Source organism: Anthonomus grandis, unplaced genomic scaffold, assembly GCF_022605725.1.
Source record: "Anthonomus grandis grandis unplaced genomic scaffold, icAntGran1.3 ctg00000734.1, whole genome shotgun sequence".
In the NCBI taxonomy this organism is placed as follows: domain Eukaryota; kingdom Metazoa; phylum Arthropoda; class Insecta; order Coleoptera; family Curculionidae; genus Anthonomus; species Anthonomus grandis.
Window position 1 is genome coordinate 1 of NW_026088581.1, and position 14,125 is coordinate 14,125.

The 14,125-nt window shown below is 28.8% G+C and overlaps 10 non-coding genes across 10 annotated transcripts; all 10 read right to left on the reverse strand.

The window, feature by feature from the left end:
* Positions 1–698: 698 nt before the first annotated feature.
* On the reverse strand, positions 699–816 carry LOC126749764 (5S ribosomal RNA). The gene has a single exon (XR_007665326.1). It is a non-coding gene; the product is annotated as a 5S ribosomal RNA (ribosomal RNA).
* Positions 817–2,129: 1,313 nt separating this feature from the next.
* Positions 2,130–2,247, reverse strand: LOC126749775 (5S ribosomal RNA). The gene has a single exon (XR_007665337.1). It is a non-coding gene; the product is annotated as a 5S ribosomal RNA (ribosomal RNA).
* A 927-nt stretch (positions 2,248–3,174) lies between these two features.
* Positions 3,175–3,292, reverse strand: LOC126749786 (5S ribosomal RNA). The gene has a single exon (XR_007665348.1). It is a non-coding gene; the product is annotated as a 5S ribosomal RNA (ribosomal RNA).
* Positions 3,293–4,604: 1,312 nt separating this feature from the next.
* Positions 4,605–4,722, reverse strand: LOC126749789 (5S ribosomal RNA). Its single transcript, XR_007665351.1, has one exon. It is a non-coding gene; the product is annotated as a 5S ribosomal RNA (ribosomal RNA).
* A 1,282-nt stretch (positions 4,723–6,004) lies between these two features.
* LOC126749790 (5S ribosomal RNA) lies at positions 6,005–6,122 on the reverse strand. Its single transcript, XR_007665352.1, has one exon. It is a non-coding gene; the product is annotated as a 5S ribosomal RNA (ribosomal RNA).
* Positions 6,123–7,047: 925 nt separating this feature from the next.
* LOC126749765 (5S ribosomal RNA) lies at positions 7,048–7,165 on the reverse strand. The gene has a single exon (XR_007665327.1). It is a non-coding gene; the product is annotated as a 5S ribosomal RNA (ribosomal RNA).
* A 1,871-nt stretch (positions 7,166–9,036) lies between these two features.
* Positions 9,037–9,154, reverse strand: LOC126749766 (5S ribosomal RNA). Its single transcript, XR_007665328.1, has one exon. It is a non-coding gene; the product is annotated as a 5S ribosomal RNA (ribosomal RNA).
* A 214-nt stretch (positions 9,155–9,368) lies between these two features.
* LOC126749767 (5S ribosomal RNA) lies at positions 9,369–9,486 on the reverse strand. The gene has a single exon (XR_007665329.1). It is a non-coding gene; the product is annotated as a 5S ribosomal RNA (ribosomal RNA).
* Positions 9,487–10,940: 1,454 nt separating this feature from the next.
* On the reverse strand, positions 10,941–11,058 carry LOC126749768 (5S ribosomal RNA). The gene has a single exon (XR_007665330.1). It is a non-coding gene; the product is annotated as a 5S ribosomal RNA (ribosomal RNA).
* Positions 11,059–12,796: 1,738 nt separating this feature from the next.
* Positions 12,797–12,914, reverse strand: LOC126749769 (5S ribosomal RNA). The gene has a single exon (XR_007665331.1). It is a non-coding gene; the product is annotated as a 5S ribosomal RNA (ribosomal RNA).
* Between the last annotated feature and the right edge of the window lie 1,211 nt (positions 12,915–14,125).

The window sequence follows — 14,125 nt, forward strand, 5'->3', positions numbered from 1 at the left end:
GGCACTCTTAATGATCTCATATTATGCACTGAATATTTTCATAAAATAGACCCTGCCCATTATATATTTCCCGGAGTGGCATTCATGTACTCTATAAGTATATAAGTATTTAGCAATACATAAAATTATTAAAATTGATGAGAGCACTCTTAATGATCTCATATTATGCACTGAATATTTTCATAAAATAGACCCTGCCCATTATATATTTCCCGGAGTGGCATTCATGTACTCTATAAGTATATAAGTATTTAGCAATATTTAAAAATTATTAAAATTGATGAGGCACTCTTAATGATCTCATATTATGCACTGAATATTTTCATAAAATAGACCCTGCCCATTATATATTTCCCGGAGTGGCATTCATGTACTCTATAAGTATATAAGTATTTAGCAATATTTAAAAATTATTAAAATTGATGAGGCACTCTTAATGATCTCATATTATGCACTGAATATTTTCATAAAATAGACCCTGCCCATTATATATTTCCCGGAGTGGCATTCATGTACTCTATAAGTATATAAGTATTTAGCAATATTTAAAAATTATTAAAATTGATGAGGCACTCTTAATGATCTCATATTATGCACTGAATATTTTAATTAAAAAAATATTGGAAAAATATTGGTATGTAAAATAACTGTAGGGGTGTGTTTAGAAGCATTAAAAAAAAAAAAAAAAAAAAAAAAAAAGACAACAGCACGTGGTGTTCCCAAGCGGTCACCCATCCAAGTACTAACCACGCCCGACGCTGCTTGACTTCGGTGATCGGACGAGAACCGGTATATCAGCGTGGTATGGCCGTTGCCCATTATATATTTCCCGGAGTGGCATTCATGTACTCTATAAGTATATAAGTATTTAGCAATACATAAAATTATTAAAATTGATGAGAGCACTCTTAATGATCTCATATTATGCACTGAATATTTGAATATTTTAATTTTAATAAAAAAAAATATTGGTATATATACTTAAAATTATTAAAATTGATGAGAGCACTCTTAATGATCTCATATTATGCACTGAATATTTTCATAAAATAGACCCTGCCCATTATATATTTCCCGGAGTGGCATTCATGTACTCTATAAGTATATAAGTATTTAGCAATACATAAAATTATTAAAATTGATGAGAGCACTCTTAATGATCTCATATTATGCACTGAATATTTTCATAAAATAGACCCTGCCCATTATATATTTCCCGGAGTGGCATTCATGTACTCTATAAGTATATAAGTATTTAGCAATATTTAAAAATTATTAAAATTGATGAGGCACTCTTAATGATCTCATATTATGCACTGAATATTTTCATAAAATAGACCCTGCCCATTATATATTTCCCGGAGTGGCATTCATGTACTCTATAAGTATATAAGTATTTAGCAATATTTAAAAATTATTAAAATTGATGAGGCACTCTTAATGATCTCATATTATGCACTGAATATTTTCATAAAATAGACCCTGCCCATTATATATTTCCCGGAGTGGCATTCATGTACTCTATAAGTATATAAGTATTTAGCAATACATAAAATTATTAAAATTGATGAGAGCACTCTTAATGATCTCATATTATGCACTGAATATTTTCATAAAATAGACCCTGCCCATTATATATTTCCCGGAGTGGCATTCATGTACTCTATAAGTATATAAGTATTTAGCAATATTTAAAAATTATTAAAATTGATGAGGCACTCTTAATGATCTCATATTATGCACTGAATATTTTCATAAAATAGACCCTGCCCATTATATATTTCCCGGAGTGGCATTCATGTACTCTATAAGTATATAAGTATTTAGCAATATTTAAAAATTATTAAAATTGATGAGGCACTCTTAATGATCTCATATTATGCACTGAATATTTTCATAAAATAGACCCTGCCCATTATATATTTCCCGGAGTGGCATTCATGTACTCTATAAGTATATAAGTATTTAGCAATATTTAAAAATTATTAAAATTGATGAGGCACTCTTAATGATCTCATATTATGCACTGAATATTTTAATTAAAAAAATATTGGAAAAATATTGGTATGTAAAATAACTGTAGGGGTGTGTTTAGAAGCATTAAAAAAAAAAAAAAAAAAAAAAAAAAAAGACAACAGCACGTGGTGTTCCCAAGCGGTCACCCATCCAAGTACTAACCACGCCCGACGCTGCTTGACTTCGGTGATCGGACGAGAACCGGTATATCAGCGTGGTATGGCCGTTGCCCATTATATATTTCCCGGAGTGGCATTCATGTACTCTATAAGTATATAAGTATTTAGCAATACTTAAAATTATTAAAATTGATGAGAGCACTCTTAATGATCTCATATTATGCACTGAATATTTTAATTAAAAAAATATTGGAAAAATATTGGTATGTAAAATAACTGTAGGGGTGTGTTTAGAAGCATTAAAAAAAAAAAAAAAAAAAAAAAAATATTATATATTTCCCAGAGTGGCATTCATGTACTCTATAAGTATATAAGTATTTAGCAATACATAAAATTATTAAAATTGATGAGGCACTCTTAATGATCTCATATTATGCACTGAATATTTTCATAAAATAGACCCTGCCCATTATATATTTCCCGGAGTGGCATTCATGTACTCTATAAGTATATAAGTATTTAGCAATATTTAAAAATTATTAAAATTGATGAGGCACTCTTAATGATCTCATATTATGCACTGAATATTTTAATTAAAAAAATATTGGAAAAATATTGGTATGTAAAATAACTGTAGGGGTGTGTTTAGAAGCATTAAAAAAAAAAAAAAAAAAAAAAAAATATTATATATTTCCCAGAGTGGCATTCATGTACTCTATAAGTATATAAGTATTTAGCAATATTTAAAAATTATTAAAATTGATGAGGCACTCTTAATGATCTCATATTATGCACTGAATATTTTCATAAAATAGACCCTGCCCATTATATATTTCCCGGAGTGGCATTCATGTACTCTATAAGTATATAAGTATTTAGCAATATTTAAAAATTATTAAAATTGATGAGGCACTCTTAATGATCTCATATTATGCACTGAATATTTTAATTAAAAAAATATTGGAAAAATATTGGTATGTAAAATAACTGTAGGGGTGTGTTTAGAAGCATTAAAAAAAAAAAAAAAAAAAAAAAAAAAAGACAACAGCACGTGGTGTTCCCAAGCGGTCACCCATCCAAGTACTAACCACGCCCGACGCTGCTTGACTTCGGTGATCGGACGAGAACCGGTATATCAGCGTGGTATGGCCGTTGCCCATTATATATTTCCCGGAGTGGCATTCATGTACTCTATAAGTATATAAGTATTTAGCAATACATAAAATTATTAAAATTGATGAGAGCACTCTTAATGATCTCATATTATGCACTGAATATTTGAATATTTTAATTTTAATAAAAAAAAATATTGGTATATATACTTAAAATTATTAAAATTGATGAGAGCACTCTTAATGATCTCATATTATGCACTGAATATTTTCATAAAATAGACCCTGCCCATTATATATTTCCCGGAGTGGCATTCATGTACTCTATAAGTATATAAGTATTTAGCAATACATAAAATTATTAAAATTGATGAGAGCACTCTTAATGATCTCATATTATGCACTGAATATTTTCATAAAATAGACCCTGCCCATTATATATTTCCCGGAGTGGCATTCATGTACTCTATAAGTATATAAGTATTTAGCAATATTTAAAAATTATTAAAATTGATGAGGCACTCTTAATGATCTCATATTATGCACTGAATATTTTCATAAAATAGACCCTGCCCATTATATATTTCCCGGAGTGGCATTCATGTACTCTATAAGTATATAAGTATTTAGCAATATTTAAAAATTATTAAAATTGATGAGGCACTCTTAATGATCTCATATTATGCACTGAATATTTTCATAAAATAGACCCTGCCCATTATATATTTCCCGGAGTGGCATTCATGTACTCTATAAGTATATAAGTATTTAGCAATACATAAAATTATTAAAATTGATGAGGCACTCTTAATGATCTCATATTATGCACTGAATATTTTCATAAAATAGACCCTGCCCATTATATATTTCCCGGAGTGGCATTCATGTACTCTATAAGTATATAAGTATTTAGCAATATTTAAAAATTATTAAAATTGATGAGGCACTCTTAATGATCTCATATTATGCACTGAATATTTTCATAAAATAGACCCTGCCCATTATATATTTCCCGGAGTGGCATTCATGTACTCTATAAGTATATAAGTATTTAGCAATATTTAAAAATTATTAAAATTGATGAGGCACTCTTAATGATCTCATATTATGCACTGAATATTTTCATAAAATAGACCCTGCCCATTATATATTTCCCGGAGTGGCATTCATGTACTCTATAAGTATATAAGTATTTAGCAATATTTAAAAATTATTAAAATTGATGAGGCACTCTTAATGATCTCATATTATGCACTGAATATTTTAATTAAAAAAATATTGGAAAAATATTGGTATGTAAAATAACTGTAGGGGTGTGTTTAGAAGCATTAAAAAAAAAAAAAAAAAAAAAAAAAAAAGACAACAGCACGTGGTGTTCCCAAGCGGTCACCCATCCAAGTACTAACCACGCCCGACGCTGCTTGACTTCGGTGATCGGACGAGAACCGGTATATCAGCGTGGTATGGCCGTTGCCCATTATATATTTCCCGGAGTGGCATTCATGTACTCTATAAGTATATAAGTATTTAGCAATACTTAAAATTATTAAAATTGATGAGAGCACTCTTAATGATCTCATATTATGCACTGAATATTTTAATTAAAAAAATATTGGAAAAATATTGGTATGTAAAATAACTGTAGGGGTGTGTTTAGAAGCATTAAAAAAAAAAAAAAAAAAAAAAAAATATTATATATTTCCCAGAGTGGCATTCATGTACTCTATAAGTATATAAGTATTTAGCAATACATAAAATTATTAAAATTGATGAGGCACTCTTAATGATCTCATATTATGCACTGAATATTTTCATAAAATAGACCCTGCCCATTATATATTTCCCGGAGTGGCATTCATGTACTCTATAAGTATATAAGTATTTAGCAATATTTAAAAATTATTAAAATTGATGAGGCACTCTTAATGATCTCATATTATGCACTGAATATTTTAATTAAAAAAATATTGGAAAAATATTGGTATGTAAAATAACTGTAGGGGTGTGTTTAGAAGCATTAAAAAAAAAAAAAAAAAAAAAAAAATATTATATATTTCCCAGAGTGGCATTCATGTACTCTATAAGTATATAAGTATTTAGCAATATTTAAAAATTATTAAAATTGATGAGGCACTCTTAATGATCTCATATTATGCACTGAATATTTTCATAAAATAGACCCTGCCCATTATATATTTCCCGGAGTGGCATTCATGTACTCTATAAGTATATAAGTATTTAGCAATATTTAAAAATTATTAAAATTGATGAGGCACTCTTAATGATCTCATATTATGCACTGAATATTTTAATTAAAAAAATATTGGAAAAATATTGGTATGTAAAATAACTGTAGGGGTGTGTTTAGAAGCATTAAAAAAAAAAAAAAAAAAAAAAAATATTATATATTTCCCAGAGTGGCATTCATGTACTCTATAAGTATATAAGTATTTAGCAATATTTAAAAATTATTAAAATTGATGAGGCACTCTTAATGATCTCATATTATGCACTGAATATTTTCATAAAATAGACCCTGCCCATTATATATTTCCCGGAGTGGCATTCATGTACTCTATAAGTATATAAGTATTTAGCAATATTTAAAAATTATTAAAATTGATGAGGCACTCTTAATGATCTCATATTATGCACTGAATATTTTAATTAAAAAAATATTGGAAAAATATTGGTATGTAAAATAACTGTAGGGGTGTGTTTAGAAGCATTAAAAAAAAAAAAAAAAAAAAAAAAAAAAGACAACAGCACGTGGTGTTCCCAAGCGGTCACCCATCCAAGTACTAACCACGCCCGACGCTGCTTGACTTCGGTGATCGGACGAGAACCGGTATATCAGCGTGGTATGGCCGTTGCCCATTATATATTTCCCGGAGTGGCATTCATGTACTCTATAAGTATATAAGTATTTAGCAATACTTAAAATTATTAAAATTGATGAGAGCACTCTTAATGATCTCATATTATGCACTGAATATTTTAATTAAAAAAATATTGGAAAAATATTGGTATGTAAAATAACTGTAGGGGTGTGTTTAGAAGCATTAAAAAAAAAAAAAAAAAAAAAAAAATATTATATATTTCCCAGAGTGGCATTCATGTACTCTATAAGTATATAAGTATTTAGCAATACATAAAATTATTAAAATTGATGAGGCACTCTTAATGATCTCATATTATGCACTGAATATTTTCATAAAATAGACCCTGCCCATTATATATTTCCCGGAGTGGCATTCATGTACTCTATAAGTATATAAGTATTTAGCAATATTTAAAAATTATTAAAATTGATGAGGCACTCTTAATGATCTCATATTATGCACTGAATATTTTAATTAAAAAAATATTGGAAAAATATTGGTATGTAAAATAACTGTAGGGGTGTGTTTAGAAGCATTAAAAAAAAAAAAAAAAAAAAAAAATATTATATATTTCCCAGAGTGGCATTCATGTACTCTATAAGTATATAAGTATTTAGCAATATTTAAAAATTATTAAAATTGATGAGGCACTCTTAATGATCTCATATTATGCACTGAATATTTTCATAAAATAGACCCTGCCCATTATATATTTCCCGGAGTGGCATTCATGTACTCTATAAGTATATAAGTATTTAGCAATATTTAAAAATTATTAAAATTGATGAGGCACTCTTAATGATCTCATATTATGCACTGAATATTTTAATTAAAAAAATATTGGAAAAATATTGGTATGTAAAATAACTGTAGGGGTGTGTTTAGAAGCATTAAAAAAAAAAAAAAAAAAAAAAAAAAAGACAACAGCACGTGGTGTTCCCAAGCGGTCACCCATCCAAGTACTAACCACGCCCGACGCTGCTTGACTTCGGTGATCGGACGAGAACCGGTATATCAGCGTGGTATGGCCGTTGCCCATTATATATTTCCCGGAGTGGCATTCATGTACTCTATAAGTATATAAGTATTTAGCAATACATAAAATTATTAAAATTGATGAGAGCACTCTTAATGATCTCATATTATGCACTGAATATTTGAATATTTTAATTTTAATAAAAAAAAATATTGGTATATATACTTAAAATTATTAAAATTGATGAGAGCACTCTTAATGATCTCATATTATGCACTGAATATTTTCATAAAATAGACCCTGCCCATTATATATTTCCCGGAGTGGCATTCATGTACTCTATAAGTATATAAGTATTTAGCAATACATAAAATTATTAAAATTGATGAGAGCACTCTTAATGATCTCATATTATGCACTGAATATTTTCATAAAATAGACCCTGCCCATTATATATTTCCCGGAGTGGCATTCATGTACTCTATAAGTATATAAGTATTTAGCAATATTTAAAAATTATTAAAATTGATGAGGCACTCTTAATGATCTCATATTATGCACTGAATATTTTCATAAAATAGACCCTGCCCATTATATATTTCCCGGAGTGGCATTCATGTACTCTATAAGTATATAAGTATTTAGCAATACATAAAATTATTAAAATTGATGAGAGCACTCTTAATGATCTCATATTATGCACTGAATATTTTCATAAAATAGACCCTGCCCATTATATATTTCCCGGAGTGGCATTCATGTACTCTATAAGTATATAAGTATTTAGCAATATTTAAAAATTATTAAAATTGATGAGGCACTCTTAATGATCTCATATTATGCACTGAATATTTTCATAAAATAGACCCTGCCCATTATATATTTCCCGGAGTGGCATTCATGTACTCTATAAGTATATAAGTATTTAGCAATATTTAAAAATTATTAAAATTGATGAGGCACTCTTAATGATCTCATATTATGCACTGAATATTTTCATAAAATAGACCCTGCCCATTATATATTTCCCGGAGTGGCATTCATGTACTCTATAAGTATATAAGTATTTAGCAATACATAAAATTATTAAAATTGATGAGAGCACTCTTAATGATCTCATATTATGCACTGAATATTTTCATAAAATAGACCCTGCCCATTATATATTTCCCGGAGTGGCATTCATGTACTCTATAAGTATATAAGTATTTAGCAATATTTAAAAATTATTAAAATTGATGAGGCACTCTTAATGATCTCATATTATGCACTGAATATTTTCATAAAATAGACCCTGCCCATTATATATTTCCCGGAGTGGCATTCATGTACTCTATAAGTATATAAGTATTTAGCAATATTTAAAAATTATTAAAATTGATGAGGCACTCTTAATGATCTCATATTATGCACTGAATATTTTCATAAAATAGACCCTGCCCATTATATATTTCCCGGAGTGGCATTCATGTACTCTATAAGTATATAAGTATTTAGCAATACATAAAATTATTAAAATTGATGAGAGCACTCTTAATGATCTCATATTATGCACTGAATATTTTCATAAAATAGACCCTGCCCATTATATATTTCCCGGAGTGGCATTCATGTACTCTATAAGTATATAAGTATTTAGCAATATTTAAAAATTATTAAAATTGATGAGGCACTCTTAATGATCTCATATTATGCACTGAATATTTTCATAAAATAGACCCTGCCCATTATATATTTCCCGGAGTGGCATTCATGTACTCTATAAGTATATAAGTATTTAGCAATATTTAAAAATTATTAAAATTGATGAGGCACTCTTAATGATCTCATATTATGCACTGAATATTATAATAAAAAAAATATTGGTATGTAAAATAACTGTAGGGGTGTGTTTAGAAGCATTAAAAAAAAAAAAAAAAAAAAAAAATAAAAGACAACAGCACGTGGTGTTCCCAAGCGGTCACCCATCCAAGTACTAACCACGCCCGACGCTGCTTGACTTCGGTGATCGGACGAGAACCGGTATATCAGCGTGGTATGGCCGTTGCCTATTATATATTTCCCGGAGTGGCATTCATGTACTCTATAAGTATATAAGTATTTAGCAATACTAAAAAACTAAAAATTATTAAAATTGATGAGAGCACTCTTATTGATCTCATATTATGCACTGAATATTTTAATAAAAAAAATATTGAAAAAATATTGGTATGTAAAATAACTGTAGGGGTGTGTTTAGAAGCATTAAAAAAAAAAAAAAAAAAGACAACAGCACGTGGTGTTCCCAAGCGGTCACCCATCCAAGTACTAACCACGCCCGACGCTGCTTGACTTCGGTGATCGGACGAGAACCGGTATATCAGCGTGGTATGGCCGTTGCCCATTATATATTTCCCGGAGTGGCATTCATGTACTCTATAAGTATATAAGTATTTAGCAATACATAAAATTATTAAAATTGATGAGAGCACTCTTAATGATCTCATATTATGCACTGAATATTTGAATATTTTAATTTTAATAAAAAAAAATATTGGTATATATACTTAAAATTATTAAAATTGATGAGAGCACTCTTAATGATCTCATATTATGCACTGAATATTTTCATAAAATAGACCCTGCCCATTATATATTTCCCGGAGTGGCATTCATGTACTCTATAAGTATATAAGTATTTAGCAATACATAAAATTATTAAAATTGATGAGAGCACTCTTAATGATCTCATATTATGCACTGAATATTTTCATAAAATAGACCCTGCCCATTATATATTTCCCGGAGTGGCATTCATGTACTCTATAAGTATATAAGTATTTAGCAATATTTAAAAATTATTAAAATTGATGAGGCACTCTTAATGATCTCATATTATGCACTGAATATTTTCATAAAATAGACCCTGCCCATTATATATTTCCCGGAGTGGCATTCATGTACTCTATAAGTATATAAGTATTTAGCAATATTTAAAAATTATTAAAATTGATGAGGCACTCTTAATGATCTCATATTATGCACTGAATATTTTCATAAAATAGACCCTGCCCATTATATATTTCCCGGAGTGGCATTCATGTACTCTATAAGTATATAAGTATTTAGCAATATTTAAAAATTATTAAAATTGATGAGGCACTCTTAATGATCTCATATTATGCACTGAATATTTTCATAAAATAGACCCTGCCCATTATATATTTCCCGGAGTGGCATTCATGTACTCTATAAGTATATAAGTATTTAGCAATACATAAAATTATTAAAATTGATGAGAGCACTCTTAATGATCTCATATTATGCACTGAATATTTTCATAAAATAGACCCTGCCCATTATATATTTCCCGGAGTGGCATTCATGTACTCTATAAGTATATAAGTATTTAGCAATATTTAAAAATTATTAAAATTGATGAGGCACTCTTAATGATCTCATATTATGCACTGAATATTTTCATAAAATAGACCCTGCCCATTATATATTTCCCGGAGTGGCATTCATGTACTCTATAAGTATATAAGTATTTAGCAATATTTAAAAATTATTAAAATTGATGAGGCACTCTTAATGATCTCATATTATGCACTGAATATTTTCATAAAATAGACCCTGCCCATTATATATTTCCCGGAGTGGCATTCATGTACTCTATAAGTATATAAGTATTTAGCAATATTTAAAAATTATTAAAATTGATGAGGCACTCTTAATGATCTCATATTATGCACTGAATATTTTAATTAAAAAAATATTGGAAAAATATTGGTATGTAAAATAACTGTAGGGGTGTGTTTAGAAGCATTAAAAAAAAAAAAAAAAAAAAAAAAAAAGACAACAGCACGTGGTGTTCCCAAGCGGTCACCCATCCAAGTACTAACCACGCCCGACGCTGCTTGACTTCGGTGATCGGACGAGAACCGGTATATCAGCGTGGTATGGCCGTTGCCCATTATATATTTCCCGGAGTGGCATTCATGTACTCTATAAGTATATAAGTATTTAGCAATACATAAAATTATTAAAATTGATGAGAGCACTCTTAATGATCTCATATTATGCACTGAATATTTGAATATTTTAATTTTAATAAAAAAAAATATTGGTATATATACTTAAAATTATTAAAATTGATGAGAGCACTCTTAATGATCTCATATTATGCACTGAATATTTTCATAAAATAGACCCTGCCCATTATATATTTCCCGGAGTGGCATTCATGTACTCTATAAGTATATAAGTATTTAGCAATACATAAAATTATTAAAATTGATGAGAGCACTCTTAATGATCTCATATTATGCACTGAATATTTTCATAAAATAGACCCTGCCCATTATATATTTCCCGGAGTGGCATTCATGTACTCTATAAGTATATAAGTATTTAGCAATATTTAAAAATTATTAAAATTGATGAGGCACTCTTAATGATCTCATATTATGCACTGAATATTTTCATAAAATAGACCCTGCCCATTATATATTTCCCGGAGTGGCATTCATGTACTCTATAAGTATATAAGTATTTAGCAATATTTAAAAATTATTAAAATTGATGAGGCACTCTTAATGATCTCATATTATGCACTGAATATTTTCATAAAATAGACCCTGCCCATTATATATTTCCCGGAGTGGCATTCATGTACTCTATAAGTATATAAGTATTTAGCAATACATAAAATTATTAAAATTGATGAGAGCACTCTTAATGATCTCATATTATGCACTGAATATTTTCATAAAATAGACCCTGCCCATTATATATTTCCCGGAGTGGCATTCATGTACTCTATAAGTATATAAGTATTTAGCAATATTTAAAAATTATTAAAATTGATGAGGCACTCTTAATGATCTCATATTATGCACTGAATATTTTCATAAAATAGACCCTGCCCATTATATATTTCCCGGAGTGGCATTCATGTACTCTATAAGTATATAAGTATTTAGCAATATTTAAAAATTATTAAAATTGATGAGGCACTCTTAATGATCTCATATTATGCACTGAATATTTTCATAAAATAGACCCTGCCCATTATATATTTCCCGGAGTGGCATTCATGTACTCTATAAGTATATAAGTATTTAGCAATACATAAAATTATTAAAATTGATGAGAGCACTCTTAATGATCTCATATTATGCACTGAATATTTTCATAAAATAGACCCTGCCCATTATATATTTCCCGGAGTGGCATTCATGTACTCTATAAGTATATAAGTATTTAGCAATATTTAAAAATTATTAAAATTGATGAGGCACTCTTAATGATCTCATATTATGCACTGAATATTTTCATAAAATAGACCCTGCCCATTATATATTTCCCGGAGTGGCATTCATGTACTCTATAAGTATATAAGTATTTAGCAATATTTAAAAATTATTAAAATTGATGAGGCACTCTTAATGATCTCATATTATGCACTGAATATTTTCATAAAATAGACCCTGCCCATTATATATTTCCCGGAGTGGCATTCATGTACTCTATAAGTATATAAGTATTTAGCAATATTTAAAAATTATTAAAATTGATGAGGCACTCTTAATGATCTCATATTATGCACTGAATATTTTAATTAAAAAAATATTGGAAAAATATTGGTATGTAAAATAACTGTAGGGGTGTGTTTAGAAGCATTAAAAAAAAAAAAAAAAAAAAAAAAAAAGACAACAGCACGTGGTGTTCCCAAGCGGTCACCCATCCAAGTACTAACCACGCCCGACGCTGCTTGACTTCGGTGATCGGACGAGAACCGGTATATCAGCGTGGTATGGCCGTTGCCCATTATATATTTCCCGGAGTGGCATTCATGTACTCTATAAGTATATAAGTATTTAGCAATACATAAAATTATTAAAATTGATGAGAGCACTCTTAATGATCTCATATTATGCACTGAATATTTGAATATTTTAATTTTAATAAAAAAAAATATTGGTATATATACTTAAAATTATTAAAATTGATGAGAGCACTCTTAATGATCTCATATTATGCACTGAATATTTTCATAAAATAGACCCTGCCCATTATATATTTCCCGGAGTGGCATTCATGTACTCTATAAGTATATAAGTATTTAGCAATACATAAAATTATTAAAATTGATGAGAGCACTCTTAATGATCTCATATTATGCACTGAATATTTTCATAAAATAGACCCTGCCCATTATATATTTCCCGGAGTGGCATTCATGTACTCTATAAGTATATAAGTATTTAGCAATATTTAAAAATTATTAAAATTGATGAGGCACTCTTAATGATCTCATATTATGCACTGAATATTTTCATAAAATAGACCCTGCCCATTATATATTTCCCGGAGTGGCATTCATGTACTCTATAAGTATATAAGTATTTAGCAATATTTAAAAATTATTAAAATTGATGAGGCACTCTTAATGATCTCATATTATGCACTGAATATTTTCATAAAATAGACCCTGCCCATTATATATTTCCCGGAGTGGCATTCATGTACTCTATAAGTATATAAGTATTTAGCAATACATAAAATTATTAAAATTGATGAGAGCACTCTTAATGATCTCATATTATGCACTGAATATTTTCATAAAATAGACCCTGCCCATTATATATTTCCCGGAGTGGCATTCATGTACTCTATAAGTATATAAGTATTTAGCAATATTTAAAAATTATTAAAATTGATGAGGCACTCTTAATGATCTCATATTATGCACTGAATATTTTCATAAAATAGACCCTGCCCATTATATATTTCCCGGAGTGGCATTCATGTACTCTATAAGTATATAAGTATTTAGCAATATTTAAAAATTATTAAAATTGATGAGGCACTCTTAATGATCTCATATTATGCACTGAATATTTTCATAAAATAGACCCTGCCCATTATATATTTCCCGGAGTGGCATTCATGTACTCTATAAGTATATAAGTATTTAGCAATATTTAAAAATTATTAAAATTGATGAGGCACTCTTAATGATCTCATATTATGCAC